A 15269-nucleotide genomic window follows, 5' to 3' on the forward strand; every position below is an offset into this window, starting at 1 on the left:
GCCAGCTATAGGAGGTGGTATTGTTGCACAGACATTTGCTACCTAACTTGTAGCAGGGTACCCTGTCCATGAGTTCTCCTGATGATTCACCTATCCCAAGCCTGCTGGACTCCACCCTGGATTCAGGGCAAACTGCCCAACCACCACCTCAGTGCTTGGTGCCCCAGGGTCACCCAAGCTTCCAGGATATGGCCTAGAAATAGTGGCTCAGTACAAATTTTGCTAACCCCATATAGGCGCCTTGCCAACCACTGTATGCACAGACATGGCACCCCCAGCTACCAACATTGCTGCAGTGTGCTGTTCCCCCAGTGGCCACTGGCCTTCACATGACCTTCATGTTAGTTCACATAAAACTAACAGCTCAGCACAAATTTTGCTAACACTACCACCTTACATCCAGCCATTCTATGGTCATGTTCCCTCAGAGCTGGCCTGCCTGGGTCTCACTAAAATCACAGAAATCAAGCACAACCCACAACAGGCAGAGAGTCAGTGAAGACCCCTGAACTTAAAGGAAAAATAACTGAAACACACTAGAAGGATGTAAGCAACACATACAGGAGACTTCCCTGAAGTGCCAGGTTCAGGTGGACAGAGGATACTGCACTGCAGGACACTATAGAAACTTTTCTTCATAAAACTACTACTCTCAAGAGCAGAAGACATAGCTGAACTCCCTAACACACAGAAATAGACACAGAGACATAAACAAAATGAGAAGACAAAAAAAAAATATGTCCCAAATGAAAGAACAGGACAAAATCACAGCAAGAGATCTAAGTGAAACAGAAATAAGTAACATGCCCACTAGAAAACTTAAAGCTATGATCATAAAGACACTCACTGGACTTCAGAAAAGGGTGGAAGACATCAGTGAGACCCTTCACAAAGAGATAAAAAAAACATATCAAAGATGAAGAATTCAATAAATGAAATTAAAAATATAATACATGGAATAAATAGAATACAGAAAGCAATGTATATATCAGATATATACATTATCGGTGACCTGGAGGATATGTATCAGTGACCTGGAGGATAGAGTAATGAGAAGCAATCAAGCTGAGCAGATGAGAGACAAATAAAAATTTCACAATGAGAACAGACTTAGAACTAACTCAGTGATCCCATCAAGTATAATAACATCCACATTATAAGGATCCCAGAAGGAGAAGACAGAGAAGTAGGGGCAGAAAATGTATTTGAAGAAATAATTATTGAAAACTTCCTGAATCTGGAGACAGAAACAGAGATCCAGATTTAGGAGGCAGAGAGATCCCCCAACAAATTCAACCAAAGGGGGTTCACACCAAGACACACAGTAATTAAAATGGCAAAAAATAGTTATAAAAAACAAAGAAGTTTATAGGATGCAAGAGAAAAGAAGTTGCATATAAAAGAAAACTCATAAAGCCATCAACTGATATGTTAGCTGAAACTTTGCAGGCCGGGAGGGAGTGGCATGATGTATTCCAAGTGCTGAAAGTGAAAAATATGCAGCCAAGAATACTCTAACCAGCAAGGCTATTATTCAGAATAGAAAGAGAGATAAAGAGTTTTGAGACAAATAAAAGTTAAAAGAATTCATGATCACTAAACCAGCCCTCCAAGAAATGTTAGGGGGGACACTGGGAGTATAAAACAAAAACCATAAATAAAGGGATGTAAAATATTATAACAAATATCTGAAACATGGAGGGGAAAGGAGTAAAGAATGAGTTCAAAATTAAGCAACCATCAGCTTAATATAGACTGCCGTAAGCAGAAGATGTTATATATAAGCCAAATGGTAACCACAAATAAAAAAAAATAGTAATAGGTAAAAAATAAAGAATAAGGAATCCAAGTACATCACTAAAGAAACAGCAAACCACAAGAGAGAAAGAGAAGAAAGGATCAGAGCAAAATGACAAAAATAACCACAAAATAGGTAACAATAGGACAATAAATACGTATCTATCAGTAATTACTTTGAACATAAATGGGCTAAACACTCTAATCAAAAGACATACAGTTAAAAAAAAAAAGACAAAGTGGATAAAAAAAATACCCATCTATATGCTTCCTAAAAGAGTTTCATTTCAGACCTAAAGACATCTGAAGATTGAAAGTGAGGGGATGGAGAAACATTTATCATGCGAAAAGCCATCAAAAGAAAGACAGACTAGCAATACTTATATTGGACAAAATAGACTTTTAAAATAAAGTGTGTAGGGGTGTCTGGGTGGCTTAGTTGGTTAAGTGTTTGACTCGGTTTTGGCTCAGGTCATGAACTAACAGTTTTGTGAGATCAGACACTGCAATGGGCTCCACACTGTCAGCATAAAGCCTGCTTGGGAATCTCTCTCTCCCTCTCTCAGTCCCTCTCCCCCTCTCTCTACCCCTCCCATATGTGCTTGCTCTCTCTATAAATAAATAAGCATATAAAATAAAGTAAAATAAATAAAATAAAATTAAATAAAAATAAAAATAAAAATAAAGTGTGAAAAAAGAGATAAAGGACACTATATAATAATAAAGGGACACTACAACAAGAAAACATAACAATTGTAAATACATATGTACCCAACATAGAAACACTCAAATACATAAAACAGCTAATAACAAACATAAAGGAACTAACTGATAGTAATACAATAATAGTAGAGTACTTTAAGTGCTCACTTATATCAATGGATAGATCATCCAAACAAAAAACCAACATAGAAACAGTGACTTTGAATGGCATAGAGGACCATATAGATTTAACAGATACATTCAGAACATTTTACCCTGAAACAGCAGAATATACATTTTTTTCAAGTGCACACAGAATATTTTCTAGAACAAATCACATAGTAGGTCATAACAAAGTTCTCAACAAATTTAAAAAGATCAAAGTAATAGCAAGCATCTTTTCTGACTACAATGCTCTGAAACTAGAAATCACATATACACACATAAAAATAGATAGATAGATAGACCACAAACACATGGAGGTTAAATGAATGCTACTAAACAATGAATGGATCAACCAAGAAGTCAAGCAAGAAATCCAAAAGTACATGGAAACAAATGAAAATGCAAACACAATGGTCCAAAACATCTGAATTGCAGCAAAAGCACTTCTAAGAGGGAAGTTTATAGCAATACAGGCCTACATCAAGAAGAAAAATCTCAAGTAAAGAACCCAAACTAATACCTAAAGAAGTTAGACAAAAAAACAACAAAACCCAAAACTATAATAGGTAAGGAAATAATAGAGATTAGAGCAGAAATAAATGATACAGAAACCAACCAACCAACCAACAAACAAACAAACAAAAAACAGAACAGAGCACTGAAGCCAGGAGCTGGTTCTTTGAAAAGACCTACAATATTGATAAACTTCTAGCCAGACTCATTAAAAGACAGTGAGACTGCCAGTGAGTGAGAGAGAGAGAGAGATAATAATAAACAAAATCACAAATTAAAGAAGAGAAATACTAACCAATACAACAGAAAATGTATTGGTTATATTTTAAGAGAACATTATGAAAAGCTGTATGCCAACAAATTTGACAACCTAAAAGAAATGGATGAATTCCTAGAAACACATAACCTACCAAGCAAGAAGAAATTGAAAATCTAAATAGATCAGTTCCCAGAAAGGTGATTGAATCAGTAAAAAAACAAAAACAAAAACAAAAAAAAACAAAAAACAACAACAACAACAAAACAAAAAAAAAACCCCTCCCAACAAACAAAAGCCTAGGATGACAGGGCTTCACAGGCAAATTCCACCAAACATTTAAAGAATAGTTAATACCTATTCTTCTCAAACTATTCCAAAAAACAAGAAGAAGAAGGAGAATGAGAAGGAGAAGAAGAAAAAGTTCCAAATTCATTCTACGAGACCAGCATTATCTTGATACCAACACCAGATAAAGATAACACAAAAAAAGAGAACTATAGGCCAATACCTATATAAATATAAATGCAAAAGCTTTAACAAAATACTAGCAAACAGAATCCAAATATACATTTAAAAAAATCATTCTCCAGGATCACATGAGATTTATTGTCAGGATGCAAGGGTGGTTCAATATTTGCAAATTAATCAACTTGATAAATCACATCAATAAGAGACAGGATAAAAACATAGTGTCATTTCATGAGACACAAAAAATTTGACAGAGCAAAACAACCATTCATGATAAAAGCCCTCAACAAAGTAGGTGTAGGGGGGACATACCTCAACGTAATAAAGGCCATATATGAAAAATGCATAGCAAACATCATATTCAATTGGAAAAAACTGAGATCTTTGTCTCTAAGGTCAGGAACAAGACAAGGATGTCCACACTCACCACTTTTCTTCAACAAAGTACTGGAAGTCCTAGCTACACCAATGAAACAGAAAGAAATAAAAGCATCAAAATTGGTAAGGAAGAAGTAAAACCTTCATTATTTGCAATGACATATTATACATAGAAAACCTGAAAGATTCCACCAAAAACTGCTAGAACTGATACATAATTCAGTAAAATTGCAGACTATGAAACCAATGTGCAGAAATCTATTGCATTTCTGTGCACTAATAGTGAAGCAGTGGAAAAAGAAATTGATAAAAATAATCCCATTTACAGTTGCACCAAAAATAATAGCATACTTGGAATAAACCCAATCAAAGAGATGAAAGAACTCAAGAATGAAAATTATAAAACATTGAAGAAAGAAACTGAAGAAAACACAAAGAAATGGAAAGACATACCACATTCATGGATCAGAAGAACAAATGTTCTTACAATGTCTATACTACCCAAAGCAATCTACATATTTAATGTAATCCTTATAAAAATCCAACAGCATTTTCCAGAACTAGAACAAAAAATCCTAAAATGTACATGGAATCACAAAAGACTCTGACTTTGGAAAAGAAAAGCAAAGCTGGAGGAATCACAATTCTGGACTTCAAGTAATATTACCAAACTGTAGCAATCAAAACAATATGTATACTGGAACAAAAATAGACACAGAGATCAACAGAACATAAGAAAAATCCCAGGAATCAACTCACAATTATATGGTCAATTAAACCTTGACAAAGCTAGGAAGAATATCCATTGTTAAAAAGACAGTATCTTCAACAAATGGTGTTAGGAAACCTGGACAGTAACATGTAAAAGAACGAAACTGGACCACCTTCTTACACCATACACAAAAATATACTCAAAATGTATGAAAGACCTAAATGTGAGACCTGAAACCATAATTCTAGAAGTGAGCAAAGGTAGTAATGTCTCTGACATTGGCCTGACATTGTCTCAACATTTTCCTAGACATGTCTCCTGAGGCAAGGGAAACAAAAGCAAAAGTAAACTATTGGGACTACATCAAAATAAAAGCTTCAGCACAGTCAAGGAAACAATCAACAAAACTAAAAGGCAAACTACTAAGTGGAATAAGATATTTGCAAGTGACATATCCAGTAACAACTTAATATCCAAATTATAGAACTCATACAACTCAACACCAAAATAAACAAACAAAAAAACAAAACCAAATAATCCAGTGAAGAAATGGGCAGAAGACCTGAATGGATATTTCTCCAAAGAAGACAGCCAGATGGCCAACACGCACATGAAAAGATGCTCACCATCACTCATCATCAGGGAAATGCAAATCAAAACCACAGTGGGATACCACCTCATAACTGTCAGAATAGCTAAAATCAAAAACAGAAGAAACAACAGGTGTTGGCAAGGATATGGAGCAATAGGAACCCTTTTTCACTGTTGGGGGAAATGCAAACTGGTACAGCCTCTGCGGAAAAAATTATGAAGATTCCTCAAATAGTTAAAAATAGAACCACCCTACTATCCAGCAATTGCACTACTAGGTATTTACCCAAATAATACAAAAATATTAATTCAAAGGGATACATGAACCCTGGTGTTTATAGTTGCATTATGCACAATAGCTAAACTATGGAAGCAGCCCAAGTGTCCATCAACTGATGAATGGGTAAAGAAGTGGTAGTATATATTTCCAATGGAATATTAGACCTAAAAAATAATGAAACCTTGCCATTTGCAATGACATGGATAGACCTACAGAATATTACGCTAATTGAAATAAGTCAGAGAAAGATAAATACCATATGATTTCACTCATACGTGGAATGTAAGAAACAAAACAAACAAGCAAAGGGAAAAAATGAGAGAGAGAGGCAAACCAAGAAACAGATTCTTAACTACAAAGAACTGATAGTTACCAGAGAGGAGGTGGGTGGATAGATGGGGAAATAGGTGATGGGTATTAAGGAGTGCACTGGTCATGATGAGGAGTGATATATGGAATTGTTGAATCACTATATTGTACACTTGAAAGTAATTATACTGCAATTAAAATTAAATGAAATAAAAAAGGAAAATGTATATATATATATATATATATATATATATACACACACAACATATAATGACTATAGTTAACAATAATGTATTGCATTATTGAAAATTGCAAATTTAATACCTCTTAAAAGTTCTCATCACAAGGAAAACATTGTAAATGTAAGGTGATGGATGTTAACTAAGCTTATTGTGGTAAACGTTTCTAAATATACACATATATAAATTAAAAAATAAAGAAGCTTCCATAGTGTTTCTATAAATACATATTTATATATCTATAAAAGCACAGATGATGCAATGATCCTATAAAAGGAACCATATTTGTCATTCAAACAGTCAGCTGAAAAAGCCCTGGAAACTCTACCTCATGGCAGCAGTACACAGAGACACTCAAAATCACTCAAGTATTTAGGTGTCCAGTTCCTTAAACTGTTAAGTATTATGGCTGCAGGAAAGGCAATTAAATGGTCGAGAGCTGCAAATATATGATACTATAACCCTAGTACCTTGTAAAGAACACAGATTTCAGAGTGTGTTACTAATATAGTGTTATCACAAATTCTTCCCACTTAAGCAGTGTTTATTTTTTTTTTTATTTTATTTTTCTTCATGGAAGAAGACAATGATATCATTATCCTGATATTTAAATTTAAAGAATCTACATTATGGACGTTGTAAGAGGGAAAATGAGTAGGTAAATATTGTAATAAAAAAGATGAAATAAATTAGAAGACCAGAATATCAAGCACAAACATACATATTGAAAATAAAGCAACTAGGGGTGCCTGAATGGCTCAGTCGGTTAAGCATCCAACTCTTGATTTTGGCTCAGGTCATGATCTTATGGTGGTGAGATCAAGCCCTACATTGGGCTCCACACTAAGCATGGAGTCTGCTTAAGATTCTTTCTCTCTCTCTCCCTTCTTCCACACACAGGTTCTCTTTCTCTTTCTCTCTCTCAAAAAAAAAAAAAAAAAAGCCACCTAAATGTAACTATATATCAATGGATAGACCCAGTCCTCAGTACATTCCTTTTCTACTTAATGGAAGAGACATTCTTGGGACACAGAATATTAAAACATCTTCTCCTAACTATTCCTCACCTGATATAAAGTACCACCATTTTAATTCATAGAACTGTGATTTTGAACAAACTATGGATTTTCCTCCTTATGTTCACAGAATACCAATGATAGTAGACAGGAAAATTTATGCCATGTGTTTCTGTTAATTAAGCTCCCAGCTTGTAAACCATTTCGAGAATCGAAAAGAAATCTCAATTCATGAGTCTCCAGATATTATTAACTCATGGTTAAATCATTTCTATTACTTTCATAAATACAATTTTTAATTTGCAAGAGCTCTTTTATTTAAGAAATGGTTAACATATATGATAGATTCTCCCTTGATACTGGTACCCAAACTAGGGCACTGATAATTTTGCCAAAATTACACATATATAGAGATATGTAGATAAATATTTTAGCAAGTTTGGACCTAAATACTATTATCCCAATTATTAAATGGATATGCAATTAATTGGCATTAATACTGTATACTTGGGCATGCTGGAAAGAGATTCATGTTATTAGAATTTTGAATTCCATTGAGTCCTAAGTGCATTATATTCCCTTGGTGAAAAGTTGAGCCCTCTTGGATATTTGTATGAAATGAAGAGTCAATCATTCTTAGGACTCTCTTTTTCACTATGGGGTGCAGTAGGGTTCTTGGGGCAACACTGGATTTTGGTACATTTAGAAGAAACACTTGCTACTTTCTTTGTGTCCCAGCCTAGTCTAAACTGACTCAGGGAGACTGTGCCTCTGGATGGTCATAGCAGAGCCAAAACACAGATTAACCTGAATTTTGATCATTGAAGCATTTACTCCAAAATATTACTTGGATACCTTTTGTGGACCTAGCTCCATAGTAGGCAAAGTTGATTAGTTTGAGTATTCTTTTCATAATGTCTCCATGGCAGAAATTAATGCCAGGATGTGGGGTGGCACTAGGACCACATATATCAACAAATTTCTTAAAAACTAGAAAACACAAAGTTTCAGTTGAATTGTCAAAAGAGTTAGAGCAGAGGTTAGTGGAATTAAATACCTTTTAAAAGAGCCTGTAGTGCTTAGTGGTTAAATTATCTTTAGATCAGACAGCTTGGCTTTCCAACATGATCTGCCACATATAATCCTGGATAATTTACTCAACCTCTCCACACTCCACTTTCTTGTAAAGGAATGATAAAGTCACTGTGTATAAAAAAGTTAGGAAATAAATAGGAGCTGTATATGAAGTATTTCCTACTGGGGTTGGCAAATGACAAGGATTTAATAAATATTAGACATCATGATTAATTTCCAGGTGATGGAACTTGGAGGATGGAAAGAGTTAGCAGAGACAGAGGAGCAAAGAAAGAGCATTCCAGCTATTAGAGTATGAGTAAAGGCTTATATTAAAGAAATTCTATATGCAGCCTTCATCATTCTGTATAATCTAGTTGCTACCTACCTCTCCAAATTCCTTTCAAGACATCTCAATTACATTCATTGTCATTTAGCTACACTGGCATTTACTTTCTTAAACATGCTCAGATACTCCCTGTCTCCACTCTGTCACACATACTGTTTACCCTTCATCCACCTAAATCCTGCTCATTCTTCAGGTTTTAATTTAATATCGCTTCTTCAGGAAAACCTTTATGGAAACATGCATTAACCCCAATTATAGTAGCTTTCGCTCATTTAAAATTTCACGGAATTCTGAATAAACATAATCATGATTAATAATTTATCTGTGTAATATTTGTTAATATTTTGGTTCCCCTACTGATGTGAATTCCATGAGAATAAGAACTGTATCTATCTTGTACATATATATAGCCCAAAAGCATAAAATAGCACCTAACAGAATAAACAATCTATACTGCTGACACATAGATGAGTAAATGAGTATGCAGCAAGTCTTCATAGTGTGGAGACTAACATATGAAAAAAAAGTGTTAATGTTTGAAAATAATATCAGGTTAGATGGAATTAGTTGACAGTTTTGATTACCAGTCTAACTTATTTGCAACAAAAAGCAAGTAAGGAGTTTAAGTTTATTATTTGTTTCTGGTTTGTTTATTATTTTTAACATTTGATTCATATGTATTTATGTAATAAAGGTCACATAGGTTTCTGGAAAGTTCTTTGGGAAAGGGTAAAGATTGAACATCAAATAAGGTGTTCTTACAAAAATACAAACATGAAGTGAAAAATGAGCTGAATTACTCAATAGACATCGTGAGAATTAGAATTTGAATTCTGCAATTTCCAAGAAAATACATTTTTTAAATATGAGAAAAATCAGAATTTTATTCTATACCTTTACTCATTTCATTTTTTTTCTTATCATTCCTATTTTATTTTATTTTAATATGGAATGGTATATGTGTGACAGTTGTGGAGATATTGGTAAGATCTCTAAAGCCTTACTTCTCAACATGTAGCCTGAGCTCAGCAGTATCAACAACTGCAAGTTTATTAAAAATGAAGAATTTCAGGACCTACTCTAACACACTTAAGTTAAAATAATTTTCCCAAAGTTTGCAGATCATTTAAATGCACAATTAACTATGAGAAGTACTACTCCCAGGGTCTTGGTCTGGCCACAGTTGATGCTATCCTGAAAGAGGGTAAAAACAGATAAGATAACTAGTGAGTATCAGCTATAGAAAAAGAAGAATTGAGAGATCTTGGAGACAACTGTATTTAGAGATGAAGTAGAGACAATTGTCACTGAGTTTAGCATTTCAGTGGGAACAATTGATAAATCACAGTGCATTTTTGAAAATAATAACAACAAAGAAGGAAAATAGGATAAACTTTAAATTACAAGATACTCCTGTGAAGACAGAATACAGAAAGTTGTATCTGTAATGATAGCTGGGATCAAGTTGTAAATTCCAATGCAAAAATGAAGCTTCAGACTGTTCCAATTGTGAGGTCAGTTGGTAATTTCCTGTTTTCTATCCCTCCTCAAGCATCTTACCAAATCCTTCCATTCATTGAAACATCCCATCATTCTTTGGAAGATGAAGTCAATATCTTCCAATTAAATATTTCTCAACACTGTGCTGAAATTATGAATGCCAAGGTAATATTATTTTTCCTGAAATACCAGCTCTCCCTCAAGGCCTACTTCAAAATTGGCATCCCATCTCTTCTCTAACTCAAGATGACCTAAATATCTTATATTTTATTAAAGAACATAACCTAAATTTAATGGTTTTAAAACAAAAAGCTACATAAACTATTTTCAGTTTCCTTTTCTTTCTTTCTTTCTTTCTTTCTTTCTTTCTTTCTTTCTTTCTTTCTTTTCTTTTCTTTTTTCTTTTTTTTTTTTTTTTACACATTTCTATGTGTTTCCATTTTTTAGGAGCTTATTTTCTTACTGGCTCTCATTAACTAAATGTCTATTTATCAAGTCTTACTGATCCCATCACTTAGAAGACACAAGGTTGCCATCAGAGATCCAGAGAGGAGAAATCAATAGTGTGTCTCTGTCAGACTTATTACAGACAGATAATAAATCATTAATTTTATTAAAATACAATGGCTATGAGCAAGGTACACAAGCTACTATTTGTGTATATCTAGCTCTGGGGAAAACAGGAATGGTTTAAAAGTATTTTAACAATATATATCAGAGTCCATGGCTTGTGTTTTTTTTTTTTTTTTTTTATTTTCCTAGGTAGTTTTCTCCCTCACATTACCTCTCTCTCTCTCTCACTCACTCTCACTCTCTCTCTCTCTCTCTCTCTCTCTCTCTCCCCCCACACCCTGTCCCCAGCACAGAAACATAGTAGACACTAATTAAATACTTTTTGAGTAATTGACAACCAAATCATGTCCATATGCTCTATGAAGAATACAAAAATAAAATTAATAAGATTGTCTATTTGAGAATCATTATTTGTAAAATTAAAAGCATGTGGTTAAAAATGATTTTTATTTGCTCTAGTACCTATTTAATCAGAAACAGTGATTCAAGAAGGATCATTTAATATCTTAATTTTAAGAACCTTGAAATAACCAATAAATAGTTGCATGAAAATGGGCTATTTTATTTCAAGCAGATAACTCAATCTTACTCCTGGCAGCTATTTCTTTTGTACTTAGTTTTAGCACTGTTTTTTTTTTTTTTTTTTTTTTTTTAAGTAAAAGTTTCTCACTTTAAATTCATCAAAATGAGTCTCAAATGCTTTTGAATAAAGAGATCACAGACAGGACATCTGAACAAAACCTTCTCTAAATGCTAAAAAGACAGGACAGTTGAACAAAAAAACACAGCCTTCTTTAAATGCTACTCTCTGCCTTTAGGCAGAGTAGAGAATGGTTAAAATAGCCTAAGGGTCCTCATTCAGGAATTACCCTTTGTACAGATAAACTCAGACAAGGGATCATCCTTCTGATATTCCTGGGAATTCTTACCCTCCTCATTCCTCTGTTATATAGCAAATCCCACTTGCCACCTCAAATATTCTCACCAAATCCATGCCTCATCAAAATCTACACTTCCTGTAGCTATTACTAAAGGACTAAAGGTATGATCCTCCATGATTGAAATGAAGTGCTTAAGGATAACTAAAGGCACTAAAGACGTGATCCTTTTCCACCTCATCATCTCAGACCTTCCATTCATGTCCTGTTTCGATGCTTCCCCTTTTGCCATCAGAGTGTCAGTGACATTGAATGGATAATATGGAGCAAAAAGAAGTACACTGTTGAAGCCATTGCTCAGTCATCCGTTTCTCAAGCCAGAAAATATAGGAAAATGAGGAGTCAGGTTGATGGGGTCCCATTTTATAAACCTAATTGTGAGTGCCAAACACTTCGTTTAATTTTATTACTGGTTGGTTCAGAGGTCATGCTCACTATGGGATATTTTAGGATAACAAGTATTCTGACTATGGGGAATTAACCAAAGTAATAGTTCTGATAGTTAGAGTGAAGCATACTTTCCCCCCCTCTAGTTTATATTTTGTAACTTCTCTAAGAGTAAAGTGATACCTTATGTAAGTTTAGTGGGTATCCCCAGGGATAACTGAAATTTGAACTTCAGTACAGATAAAGGCCATTACTGGTGCACGTGAGCAGATGTTAAATTCAGAACCTGTGTTATAAAGGCATAAGACTTAATTAGCGTTCTTTTATCTATTTGGTGTAGAAAGTCTTTTAGTAATTTTGGATTTCCAGTAAAGTTTGGATTTCCAATTTAGTATATCATGGACCTCTGTTTTTTGTTTGTTTGTTTTTTGGTGGTTTCTGGACGTACTTCGAGGGAATCCTCTCTATCCTACTCACGTAAGTTTCTTCCTCCAGAGAGTCACAGTCAGTATCATTGGGTTAGGGGCCTCTTCCATGGCAATATTAACTTTATTGGGTTTAAGGACTCTGGACTGAGATTGGGTTTGAATAGCCCCTTACCTGTGTCAGGAGGGCACCATAGGTATTATTCCCTATATCCCAGAGTATACAGACTTTTTTTTTTTTTTTTGGCAACACAGGCAACATTTTTAAAAGTTACAGTGTGTCATTTGTTTTAGGAGTGTGGTCTTCATCATGCTACATAGTGACTATCTTTCCTCCACATGAGCAACAACCTATGGGCTATACACTGCAGTTTTTCCCTTAGGCACTCAATATGTCGCTAGCCAGTGCCAGTTTGAGACACACAATCAATGGTTATAGGATAAGAGTCATTCCTTTGAGCTAGAAGTAGTTATGGCTTATATCAGAATCAAGATGAACGAGTCAACCTAAAACACACAGATAGTTCCTAGCCAAGACACATGAACTACAGTCATTTTAAGGAGGCCCCTGTTTCCATATTACTGTACCTAAGTGCCAATAATCAAAAACTTCTGACTTAAGTCGGCTAACCTGGAAGGGAGATGTGGGGAGTGCTCAGCAAATACAGCACAAAACAACACATCTCAAAGCATAAACTAACCATCATTCAGCAGCTCCAAGTGTATGCTTGCCAGCAGACAACAAAACCAGTTACCAAAAAAAAAAAAAAAAAAAAAATTAAAAAAAAAAAAAAAGCATTAGAAAAAAGACCTCCTCTCCCAGTCCTGGTGGTGGTGATTATTGTTTGGCCATCTTCCTTACAGTGCCAATTGTTTTACTCATCCCAAAGAGGTGGGATGGGCTGCCCCTTCCCCCGCCCCCCACGTACTACTTAAACTTTGGTTAGGATACTAAGTCTGATTATGCCACATTCAATTCAAACTTCGTTTTTTTTGTTTGTTTGTTTTTCTCACAGTCACCACCATATCACATTTATTATTCCAATGGTGCTAATACAGTTGGAGGTGCTCATGATGACATCACACAAGAGTTCCTGCCTTCTAGTTTCTGTCCAAAGAAAATGTCTACGTCCTTGTTCCTTTCTCCTTTCGGGGGGGGGGGGGGGGGGCGGAATCCAAATATGGGCCATTACAACAAATAAACCTCTTGACGCACTATTAAAAAAAAAAAGGCGGGAGGACATTTGAGTTTCCCTCTGAAGAAGTGAAAAAAAAGGGGGGGGGGGTTGAGTGTCCTATCCCCTCCCCCACCCCTACCGGCCAAATTAGTACCTGCTGAAAGGGCATTTCTGTTGCCGCTGAAATCTTGAAATCAGTATCAAAGGAAAGGACATCACGTGTTAACGCCAAGCAATGCAATGCATGGTCAGGCCCCAGAAACCTGCCAGGTGGAGCATCACTGTGTGTGGACAGTCTTGAGGTATCATGAGGAAATCTGAAGGCTCGTTGCGGTCCATCATCAGCCAGACGCCGGTGCCACACTGAATCTCACCCAGGGATGGACTTCCGGGAGGCCTGCTTACAATTTGTTAAGCAAGTTGTCCAGAATTAGGATGCCTTCCTTCAGGCCTCTGCACTTAGGGGTCTAAGCCACTTCCTGGCTCAGGCGGCTGGTGTCGTAAAACGGGTCTCTGGACAGCATCCGCCAGTGGTCACATACGCACGAGAGGAAGGCCTAGCCGGCTGCCTGCGTTAAACCCCAGGTCGTCTGTCAGTAAAACCAAAAGACTCATTGACAAGCAGTTAGGCTTTCATAATAAACATAGGGATACTGGCCACCTGAGACTCCTCAAAGCTGTGGCCCCGTTTCCTGTTCAGGACACTGTAGATGCCATGAGCCACTTGCCCTAGATATCACACCCAAGGCACTCGGGCTCCCAGACCCAGGGCCAGACACTTAGCACTCTGGAGTGGAGGCGCGCTAGATGACGTATGCGCGCTGGATGACGTATGCGCGCAGCGTCATATGGTGGCGCCAAAGCACACGCCAGTGTTCGTTCTCCTGTCACAGAAGCACCTCCTACGTGGCGGGCACAACACGGACCTCAGTGTGGTTGGAATACTGCACATACTTGATGATATCAGTGAGGTTGTTGGTGCCTGTGCCGTTGGGCCCAAAACGCCGGATCTTGCGGGTCTCAGCCACGTTTTTGTGCTTCTTGTGAGGTAGCATGCGCTGCCTGAGCTCCTGGCTGTGGACGCCTCTGCCTTGTCAGATGCCCTCGGCCTCACCGTCAGGGAAGGTCTGTGCCTTCACGCACGTCCCACTATGCTTGTTGGGTGACTTGGACAGACAGAGCACGTTCAACTCCTGGCTGACAGTTTTCATGGTGCATGGTTCGATTTCTTGATGAAATGATCCTCCTCCAGGTCCTTCAGGCAGCTCTCCAGGTGCAGCTCACCCTCCCCTGCGGTGATAATACTCCCCTCATTCCTTGATGATGTACTGCACCATGCGGTGCAACTTGGCCGGCCGGCTGCTTCAAACCCTCCATCAGTTTGTGTTTGTCGCCCAGATTCTTGCCCTTTACGGC

General features: G+C 36.5%; 1 long non-coding RNA gene across 1 annotated transcript in view; it reads right to left on the reverse strand.

The window, feature by feature from the left end:
- Window positions 1-14610, reverse strand: part of LOC123379911 — a 307334-nt gene extending 292724 nt beyond the window's left edge. Inside the window, exon 1 of the long non-coding RNA XR_006584949.1 lies at window positions 14008-14610. This is a non-coding gene — a long non-coding RNA (uncharacterized LOC123379911). The remainder of the gene's footprint in view (window positions 1-14007) is intronic.
- Between the last annotated feature and the right edge of the window lie 659 nt (window positions 14611-15269).

This window comes from Felis catus, chromosome C2, assembly GCF_018350175.1.
Source record: "Felis catus isolate Fca126 chromosome C2, F.catus_Fca126_mat1.0, whole genome shotgun sequence".
Taxonomy (NCBI): domain Eukaryota; kingdom Metazoa; phylum Chordata; class Mammalia; order Carnivora; family Felidae; genus Felis; species Felis catus.